The sequence below is a fragment of the Benincasa hispida genome, chromosome 2 (assembly GCF_027475165.1).
Source record: "Benincasa hispida cultivar pf3 chromosome 2, pf3_genome.v1.1, whole genome shotgun sequence".
Taxonomy (NCBI): Eukaryota; Viridiplantae; Streptophyta; class Magnoliopsida; order Cucurbitales; family Cucurbitaceae; genus Benincasa; species Benincasa hispida.
Window position 1 is genome coordinate 25,321,297 of NC_143479.1, and position 11,587 is coordinate 25,332,883.

The following is an 11,587-nucleotide window of genomic DNA, read 5'->3' on the forward strand; positions in this document are numbered from 1 at the left end:
AAAAAACTCATTGAACTTATATAATATTGTTAAATGAGAAATTTTGGACCAATCATAAATTGTCACATTATTTACCAAATTAATGATAAAATTACATATAAGTGAATTTGGGACTATTTAAAAGTTGACATGTGTCCCATGTGTCCCAAATTGAAATTGAAGACACGAATTAGCAAATCCTGATGAAGCCACATGTTTTTCATTATGACCATTGAATTAAATCAAATTAATTTGGTCCAATTTTATGTTATTATTTGGGCTAAAGTCCAATTGAGCCCAAAAATATGCTTAATTTAATCCAAATGCTAAATAAGACTCAAATCCAATTAGGTAGGCCCAAACTCAAGCTTACAAAGTCCACCAGAGAGCTCTATAAATAGAGAAGTTTTTCTTCATTTGAGGGGTCAGAAATTTTATACTACAGAGAGCCTAGAGAGAATTCTCCCAACAATAAAAAAACTCCTGAGTTGACCACACTTTAAGATTGAAGTAATTTGGAGATACAAGCATTCTTTTAAGAATCCAACTTCAAGAACATGTACGTGTTCCACTTCCATACATCATGCATACACATTCAGCTGAAGAGAATCAAAGGATCAAGTACTCGAGACCGAACCATGCCCGCAACAAATCTACATCAACACAAGTTCAACTCCATAAAACACGTATTCTCTAAAAACCTCGTACGAACAAATCGACACTTCCGGTGGGACATCTCTACCTCTCATATTTTCTCAACATTCAAACAATCAATGGTACCAAAGAAAGCTGCATCCAAAGTAGCTGTTGCAACCTATGCCTACACAGGACCTATTACCCCCAATCGTTCAAAGGAGATCATGCAGGAACAAGAATAAGGTTCTGCCCTCACGAAAAAAATATTGGAATAGCTAATGGAATCTTCTAAAGGCGGGTTTGTCATCAAAGAAAATCTCTTATTTGATAACTCTGCTTCTGATCGATCAAGGAAAGAATCACACCTTGATGTGATATCTGCCATGATGGTTGATGTAACGACTGAGGCAACCATGGCAGAGATGGAGAGGAACGTAGATCTCTTAGTGAAAGTTGTAGAGGAGCGAGATTATGAAATCACCGCCTTAAGAGATCAAATGCAAGCTCGAGAAACTATAGAGACGAGTCAATCTTCAACTACTAAAGTCAATGACAAATGAAAGACTGTCTTGTAGGAAAACCAACCACAACAATCAACATCTGTCGCCTCATCATCAATTCAATAGCTGCAAGATATGATCACAAACACCATAAAGCCTCAGTATGGAGGACCGTCACAAACTTCATGTATGTACTCCAAGTCGTACACCAAGAGGATCGACAACCTGAGAATGTCAGTTACGTACCAAGCTCCAAAATTCCAACAGCTCGATGGAAAGGACAATCCAAAACAACATGTTGCTCATTTTATTATGTAGTATCGGTACAACAACCATAAAAGAGGGTGAATAGGGGTTAATCAAACTAACTAAAATTATTTCCTAATGTGGGTCCAATTAAACAAATTAACAAACTTTTTGCTAACAAGTAATTTAAACAATAAATTTAACCAAAAATAGCTAAGTAATTAAAACTACCACTTTTAAGCACCCAATTCAATGTTAATGACAATATTGAAAATAGATATAGAAATTCAAGAAACCAATCAAAATAATCCAATATGAGCAATTAATTTCAAGAACAAAAATTGCAATTAATTTCAAGCAATAAAATATAATAACAAATTAATTACAAAATTAAATAGGAAAAGGATGGAGAAAATGACACCTAAAATTTTATAGTAGTTCGACACAACTTTCCAAACTCCTCTTGGGTATGTCACTATGAACTTAGACTCTTTTCACAACTTAGGGTCGAACTGCTACAATATTCTTTTCTTAGGCGTAAGAATAAACTCGATCCTTTTCATAGTTATGGGTCAAATTGTTACAACGACTCTCTTTTTTTTTTTTGGATCAAGAGCAACCCTTACAATAAATTGAAAAAATAAATAGCACACTCGACAGACTCTCTAAAAGAGTGGATTTACAAATGTAGCACTCCATGAATCAATCCCCATAAAATAAAATATCTCTCAAGAAGAAGATGAAAAGAAGAAAATTGAAGTTTGGAAAGAGACCAACAATGGTGGCTTAATGAGTTATGGAGGATTGAAAATAATAAAAATCGTTATTATGATTTGAAAAAGAAGATGAGTTTAAATAGAGAGGAAAAAATTGTTGAAAACCACATTTTATTTGGGCCATTGGATCTTGGAAAAGAAAAATCAATGGTGGAGATTTTAAACTCAACTGGCCATTAGACACAAACAAAAACGTAATATAGTAATATATATCTTTTAAAATCATTTATTTTAAAAACTAACAATAAATAAATAAATAAATGTCCACCATGTGTCCAAAACTAGCCATTAGACACAAACATAAAATAATAGTAAATTCATTTTTCTTTTAAAATCATTTTCTTTTAAAAATAAATCCAAAAATCAAAAGTCCACCATGTGTCTTCCTCTCGTGATCCAAGTGGCACCTTTCAATTGGTCCACTTTGATGAGAAAAATTCTGCCATGTCATCAACTCGAAATTTTTTCGTTAAGCTTGTTTTGGTCCTATCTTATTCGTTTGAACTCCAGTTTGAGTGATTCAAATTAAGTTGGAACCGTTGTTCTAAACTCTACACAATGAACACTTCAAAATACTCAAATTCTTAATAAATAAAAACAGGTCTGTTATCATCAAAATATTAATTAATAAATTAATTAATTTGAGATTAAGGACTAAAAAGGAAACACGTTAGAACCTGCAAAAATGCAGGAACCAAAGGAGACCTGCTAGTCAAATAGTTCATCCGAACCTTGAAAGGAAATGCTTGCTATACTGATCTAGAGCTCGAGATGACTGACAATTGGAAAAAGAGTTTCTGAACCACTTTTATAGCATCTAATTTATTTATAATAATTATAAAGAATAAATTAAACAAATTAAAATCTAAGATTGCATCTAATGACATACTTTGTAAAAGTATAACATTTATAAATTACCTGCTTCATGCAATCCCATTTTCATTACTTAACATACATAGCATTTATATATTAATAACATATATCCATATATACCAATTATATATTATAACCATTATAATATAAGTGATGCATGGTAATGTTATTAATGCATGCGTTTATATATTTTATATATTATAACTCGCATGAACATGCTATTAATTAAATCATACAACTATATTATAACATTTATAATATTCATGATGCATGAATAAAGCATAACCTATGGTGGGATTTACTCGATATGACATACATTATGACATATTTATAACATAAATCATATATCCAATGCACAACTTTTAAAAAGTAAACACATTTTAGAGTGGGGTTGGCTTCCTAACAATTAGTTAAATTAATATAATATTTATATTAATTTAATTAATTAAAAAAACTAATTATTACATTAATAAATAATGAAAAATAAAGTTGAACCGCCTAGGAAAAAACCAAACCACTAGTGAATCAAACCATAAACTGCGAACTACTGGTTGAATCCGCTCCAACGCGTGCATCTCGGAGCATTGTGGAGCTAGGGTATAGTGTCGCGACACTGTTGTATAGTGCGTGTCTATTCCCATTTTCCTCCGTTTTGGCCCCGAAACCTCTAGATCTTCTCCGGAAAGCATCACGAAAAACTCGAATTTAACAAATATAGACTCGATAGCAATTACGCCAAAAAACAAAAGGGCCTTTACATATCCAATTGTAAAAATAAAGTAAAAAAACTAAAGCTCATCCCAATGAAAACATAAAATATACATAATGATCACATTCATCATCATAAATGCAACACAGAACAAAAATCTCATCATAACTCTGAATTAATTTAAAAATAATAAAATGGTGACTAAGAAATGTCCGCTCTGGTACCAATTGAAAGCATGAGCGAACATCCGCAATGGAAGGAGGTTGGTTCCAAACTTAATTATTTTACAAAAACAGAAATTCAGAGGACGAAAATCATATGCATTCTAAAAAAAAAATCATGCTACATGAAACCAAAAGAAGAATTTATGGTTTAGAAATTACTGACTCTTGAAGTCACTATTGTTCACGGATTCTTATCTTGGTTACGAACCTCTTTGATCTCTTCTTTGGAACACAAACACGCCAAAAGACAGCAACCCAAATCCCAATTGATCAGACACCACCACAAAGAAAACCTTAATATTCTCTATAAGGTTGAGAACCAGAGGGACTTTTATGGGTTTCTCTTAATTTTAGGAGAGAGAAGAGTTTTTTTTTTTTTTATTTATTTATAGAAGAAACGAAAGGTAGAAAATGATGCCTTGAGGAAGCAGAGATCTTCTTTGTATCAACAATGAAGAAACAGCATTAACTCCCCTTTCCACGAATAAAGAGAGAGAATTAAGGGGTGAGTTATTTTTATAACTCCATCCTTTAATTTAATTCAAAAAATAAATTAAAGAACTAACTTTTTAATTTAATTAAATAGTATATATATATAATAACTAACTTACTATAATATATATTATACTATATGTTATATCTAATATAACACATAATCTATGGGTTATATTATATCAAATATAATATAACTTATAGTTTGACATTCTCTCAATTAACCTATAGTATTTAATATGAATCAAATTCATATTAAATTTAACTTATAGTTTTTATATGAATCAAATTCATATAATTAATATTTGAATCATATTCAAATATTTATTTCCTCTCAAATAAAACTTTATATTATAATACATCAAATACATTACATTAATTATATCACATATAATTAATTTGAATAATTCAAATAATCCAAAATTTATTCGATTGTCAATAATCCCACTACCAATGGGACCTTATGAACCTATAGATTGAAGCTTCAATTGTACTTGGTTAATTAATTCAACTCTTTAATTAAATTACCCAACTTTTATTAACTGTCGGTCGCTTCACTAAAGATTGATAGCTACACTCTTCGCACTACAGATATATTTCCGTGTTAAGAAAATCGATGAAGGTTCTTGTGTGGAAACGTGGGGATTAGTCCCAATTTTATTTTTCACAGAATCACAAAATTTTCCAGAATAAAATAAAATTATGCATAGTCAATAAAATTAACATGTTTGGAAGGGAATTAGGAAAGAAAAGACTTGCCCTTGAAGTCAATCTTCTTCGTGTAGTCCCTCGATCTGGATCACAAACTCTTTGAACTCCAATCTGAAATGTCAAAATGGGCACCGCCACTAGAGAAGCTTCTGTATTCTCTTAGGATCGAGAATTCAAGCAAAAGTTATGAGCTTTGCTTGAATTTGAGAGAGAGGGGAAAAGGAAGAGAGGATGGAGAAAAAACTTGCTTTTCTTCTCTGTGTTCTCAAGGAGAAGAACTAGAGAGAGTTCTTTGTGTCAAAAATGGAATTGTGGAAGAAAACTAAACCCCTATTTCCACGTATTAGTTGAGAGAATTAAGGGGACTCCCTTGAATTAAATTAAAATTAAAATTAATTTAATTTAATTGATACACACACATACACACACACACATATATATAATAGCTAACTTATTCTATAGATATACTATATGTTATATCAAATATAATACATAACCTATAGTTTTTATATTGTATCAAATACAATATAATCTATAGTTCTATTTTCTCTCAACAATACATGTTATTTAATATATTTAATATAAATCATATTTATACTAAATTCAATTATATGAATCTCATCCATATAATTAATATTTGAATCATATTCAAATATTTAATTTCCTCTCTACCATTTATGATATTTATATTAAAATTTAATTATATAAATCTCATTCATATAATTAGTATTTGAATCATATTCAAATATTTAATTCTTCTCAAAATAAATTTTATATTATAATGTATCAAATACATTATATTAATTATATCACATATAATTAATTTAATTAATTATTATATCATATATAATCAATTCTCGCAATTAATTTGAAAAATTCAAATTAATCCAAAATTAATTCTCAATAATCCTTGTTGAGCTACAGAGGGGACCTGATGGTCCTATACATTGAAACTCAAATGGTGCTCGGATAATTAATTAAACTCTTTAATTAAGTTACCCAACATCTATTAACTGTCGGTCACTCCATCAAAGACCGACAACTGCACTATTCGCACTATAGATATATTTCTGTGTCCATTGGATATAACCAATCAATATTGCGATGATCTTTCACAAATTGTTTGTAAATAGTTGGGCCAAAATTACTGTTTTGCCCATGTAGTTACATCCAAATTCTTAAGTACTACTGATCCCTCTAATGAACAATAAGTCATAGTCCAACTATGACCAAGTCCCTCTTAAGCCAAGAGAGGGTGTGGCCACATTGTTCAAGCTCCAAAATCATCCCTAAGGGAATAATTTATTTATTTACTCCGACATCAAGGAATGAGTGAATTTCATCTTGTGTAGCTATGTTCCCAATTCTTCAATCAGACGAATCCCTAAAATGGTAGGTATATTGAGGTAGTCTCACCTATACAAATCAAAGGATCGTCTGCATAGGCTGGAATTCACAACTCACTTAGGATTCAGGTCATGTCACCTATGGTCATTCTAGTGAAATGTAAGTCTTTATTATTAACGGCGTTATATATGGGACTAGTCACTTCTGGTCTGATCTTATACAAACTCTTTGTATAGGATACCCTCGCTCACTTGTCTCCACATGGATGATCAGGATCAGATAATTTGTAGCACTTTGCAACACTTGTAACATCTGAAGGAAATCGAATACGTGATTTCCATGAGCAGCAGAAAATAGATCATTGCAAATTACAATCATGTATGAACATTATAATTACAGTCATAAACAAAACATACAGATATGCAATCAATACAGAAGTTATAGCATGAAAACTACAAATGAACAAGGAGAAATATCTCTATGAACATTTATAAACTCGTCTCCATGCTCCTTGTTCACGAACGCTCGAACACAGTAATGTCGAACACTCGAACAACACGACTGCAACACTGTATGAACACTTCACGCTCGTCCTTAGCGATCGCCTCGGTCACGAACTCTCCAGCAGCACGAACAGCCTCAATAAAACCTCGACGGTGTCGAGTTGAGTAAGACACCACCAAGAAGGTTACCTTGGTATTCTCGATGTGAGAATTCAGAGGGTGGGCTCTGTATGGACTTGGAATGAGGCAAATGAAAGAGGAAAGAACAATCGTGTACACGATTGGGCAAGTGGGAGAAGACAGAAACTTATCGCATAGGTCGATACCTAATCGTTTAGCTCAGTGTCTGTCGTCTACAAAACACTACACGATCGTTTACTTCACTCATACTTAACAACTTCCGTGAGTTTCTTTTGTTAGAGAATCTCAAAACAATTTTTGCCAAAACTTTTAAAAAACTTACTAAAATTAGGAAAACAATTTTCCTTTTAACTCACGGTTACCATAAACCACCAATAATCTCCCACTCAATTGGTTATTAGAGAAAAAGATTTAATTATCCAATAATTAATATTATTACAAATATAACTGATAACCAACTTATCATATTATATTTATAACCCATAGTTTTAATATTTCATCTCATGAAACATATAAACCATAGTTCTTTTTCTATTCCATGATACTTAATGTAAATCTCATTTACATCAATCCTCCACTAGATGTATCTCATACATCGTACCGATTATATCATATATAATCAAAATACCTCTTGTCAATTTGAATATTTCAAATCAACACCAAGAATTGATCCTCAACTGAATCCACATAGCTACCAAGGAGACCTTATGAACTTGTAGCTTAAAGCTCCAACAGTACGCGAATAACTGACTAAATTCTTTAGTCACGGGATCCACCATCTATTAACTGTTAGGCACTCCACTAAAGACCGACAACTGAACTCTTCTTACTACAGATATATTATGTGTCCATCTTAACCAATCAGCAGTGTGACAACCTTTCACAGATCACTCGTAAGTATAGCTCGGCCAATAACCGTTATGCCCTTATAGTTATATCTAACTCCTTAAGTACCACTGATTCCTCTAATGAAGTTAAGTCATAGTCTTACTATGATTGAGTCTTCTCTTCCAAAGAGAAGTTTTGGCCACTATGTTCAAGCCCCGGAATCAGCCCTTAAGGGAACAATCTCTCTACTTATCCCTGTTTCGAGAAAGGAGTGAATTCCATCTTGTGGATTGAGTTCTCAGCTCCCAGATCAGACAAGGCCCCAAAAAGGTAGGCATGTTGAGTTGGCAATTTAGCCACTCTCACCCATACTAATCAAAGGACCGCCTTCAAAGGCAGGAGTTTCCAAAACACTCATAATTAAGGTCGTGTCACCTATGGTTATTTAGGTGAGATGAAAGTCTCTAGTATCAACGACATTATATACAGAGTCTAGTCATCTCGTGGTCCAAGTCTTATACAAACACTTTGTGTAGGACACCCCACTCGCACGTCTTCACATGAATGGTCAGGATCTACCATCTATATTAGTTTATAACACTTGTAAACCTCTACAAAGCGAGCCGTATCTGTAGTGTCACCAGGATCAGGTATCCCACCTTAATCCTTATACTACAGACCTATTTAGGTTATCACTTAAAGCATGATCCACTTGTATATCACATATACATGCTTAAGTTCACATAAGATAACCAAGGAGCTTTGTTTATTGGATATGAGTAAATGCCAGAATTAAATAATATTTATTTTATTTATCAAACAACGTGTATCTTTACAAAACAACGAGACTCCGGGAGAATTAGGACACCAATCCCAACAATCTCCCACTTGTCCTAATAACTCGGGAGACTAATGTACAATATAATATAAAAATGTACAGTATACAATAAACTAGGGCATACCCCAGTATCATCTCCCACTTGCCCTAGACAAGATGTTGCATGTCCTGCAGACCCAGACTCTCTAGGTGACCCTCGAACACTTTAGCCGTGAGGGTCTTTGTAAAGGGATCAGTAATGTTGTGCTCCGATGCGATCTTCGTGACTATCACATCACTGTGATTCACAATCTCCCTGATCAGGTGATATTTCTGTTCGATGTGCTTACCCCGACGATGACTCCGAGGCTCTTTTGAATTTGCCACAGCCCCACTGTTATCACAATAAAGAGTGATAGGTAATCCATATTTGGAACAACTTCTAAATCTGAAAAGAACTACCTCAACCAAATAGCCTCTTTAGCTGCTTCACAAGCCACTATGTATTCAGCTTCCATAGTGGAGTCCACGATACATCCTTTCTTGATGCTTCACCATACTACAGCTCCTCTATTTAGAGTGAATACTGACCCCGATGTTGATTTGCGAGAATATCTATCGCTCTAAAAGTCAGAGTCCATTTATCCTGTAAGAATCAGATATTTATCCCCATACACAAGCATGTAGTCCCTTATTCTCTGAAGATACTTGAGGATCGTCTTGACTTTCGTCCAGTGATCAACTAGATTGGACTGATACCGACTGACAATCCTTACTGCATAGCAAATGTCGGGTCTAGTACACAATATTGTATACATCAAGCTTCCTACAGCAGAAGCATAGGAAATCCGTCTCATCTCCTCAACCTCTTAAGGTGCTTAGGACATTGATCCTTAGACAGAACGATTCCATGCCTGAAGAGTAACAAACCCCTCTTGGAATCCTGCATCTTGTACCTAATCAACATTTGATCAATGTATGATGCATGAGACAGAGCTAACTGTTTGTTCTTGCGATCCCGAATAATATGGATCCCGAGAACATACTGTGCCTCACCCAAATATTTCATTTGGAACTGAGCAGCTAGCCACTTCTTAATGTCAGTTAGATACTCTACATCATTCCCAATGAGTAGGATATCATCCATATACAGTACCAAGAAAGCTATTGAGCTGTTGATGATCTTCTTGTAAACACAAGGCTCATCAACATTCTAATCAAAGCCAAACAACTTGACAGCAGTGTCAAAACTGATGTTCCAAGATCTAGATGCTTGTTTCAACCCTTAAATGGACCTATTAAGCTTGCAAACCCTTTGTTCTTGATCTGGAACTACGAACCCCTCTGGTTGAGTCATATAGATGGTCTTTTCAAGATTACCATTAAAAAATGCAATCTTGACGTCCATTTACCATATTTCATAATCATAAAATGTGGCTATGGACAGGAGAATCCTAATAGACTTGGGCATGGCAACACGTGAGAAAGTTTCTTCATAGTCAACTCTTTCAACCTGGGTATAACCCTTTGCCACGAGTCTAGCCTTAAAGGTTTGCACTTTTCCATCTACCTCTCTCTTTCGCTTATAGATCCACTTACACCCAATAGGTATTACCTCATCAGGTGGATCAACAAGCTCTCAGACGTTATTAAATTACATAGACTCAATTTCTTGGTTCATGGCTTTAACCCATTCATCTTTGTCAACTCCATTGCTTTCTTAAAAGACAATGGATCCTCGACCCCATCATTCGTAATGATGTTTTGGGATTCAGTCAAACCCATGTAGCTATTCGGTGGGTTCATAACCCTCCCACTATGTCGAGGCAGTCTCAACTCTTGAGCTGGTTGACTAGACATTCTGACCTCAACAAATTTTGTTGATCTGTTGGCCTGTTCATTAACTCTTGTTGAACCCTCAACAATCTCAGTCTCACTTGAGATCTCACGCAAAACGAGCTTACTCCGTGGCTTATGATCCCTCATGTGGTCTTCTTCCAAGAAGATAGCATTTGTAGAGACAAACACTTTGTTCTCACTCAAATCATAGAAGTATCCACCTTTCGTTTCCTTGAGGTAGCCTACAAAGAGGCAAACCTTCAAACGTGATTCCAACTTCTTTGGGTTAGTTGCTAGCAAATGTGCTGGACAACCCCCAAATTCTGAAGTGGCATAAACTACCTTTACGGTCTCTCCATAACTCAAAAAGTGTTTTAGAAACACTTTTCGAGGAAATGTTGTTTAGGATATAATATACAGTCTGCACTGCATAACCCCAAAACGAGTCTGAAAGATGAGCATAACTCATCATAGATCAAACCATGTTCAACAAGGTTCTGTTTCTCCTTTCTGATACATCATTTTGCTGAGGTGTACTAGAGGCTGAGAGTTGGGATACAATTCCATGTTCTATCATATAGTTCTGGAATTGGAGGAACATATACTCTCCATCACGATCAGATCGTAGTGTTTTTATCTTCTTACCTAACAAGTTTTCAACTTCAGCCTTATACTCCTTGAACTTGTCAAGGGCTTCAGACTTACGTTGCATTAGGAAGAGATACCCAAACCTTGAATAATCATCTTTGAAAGATATGAAATATCATACCCATCCTGAGCTCTAACATTCATGGGACCACAAAGGTCTGAATGTACAAGCTCCAAGGCTTCCTTGGCTCTGTAACCTTTTCCAGTAAAAAGTTGTTTGGTCATCTTGTCTTCGAGGCATGATTCATATACCGACAAGGAGTTTTCTTCTAAACTCTTTAGAAGTCCACTTTGCAGCAGCTTCTCAATCATATTGAG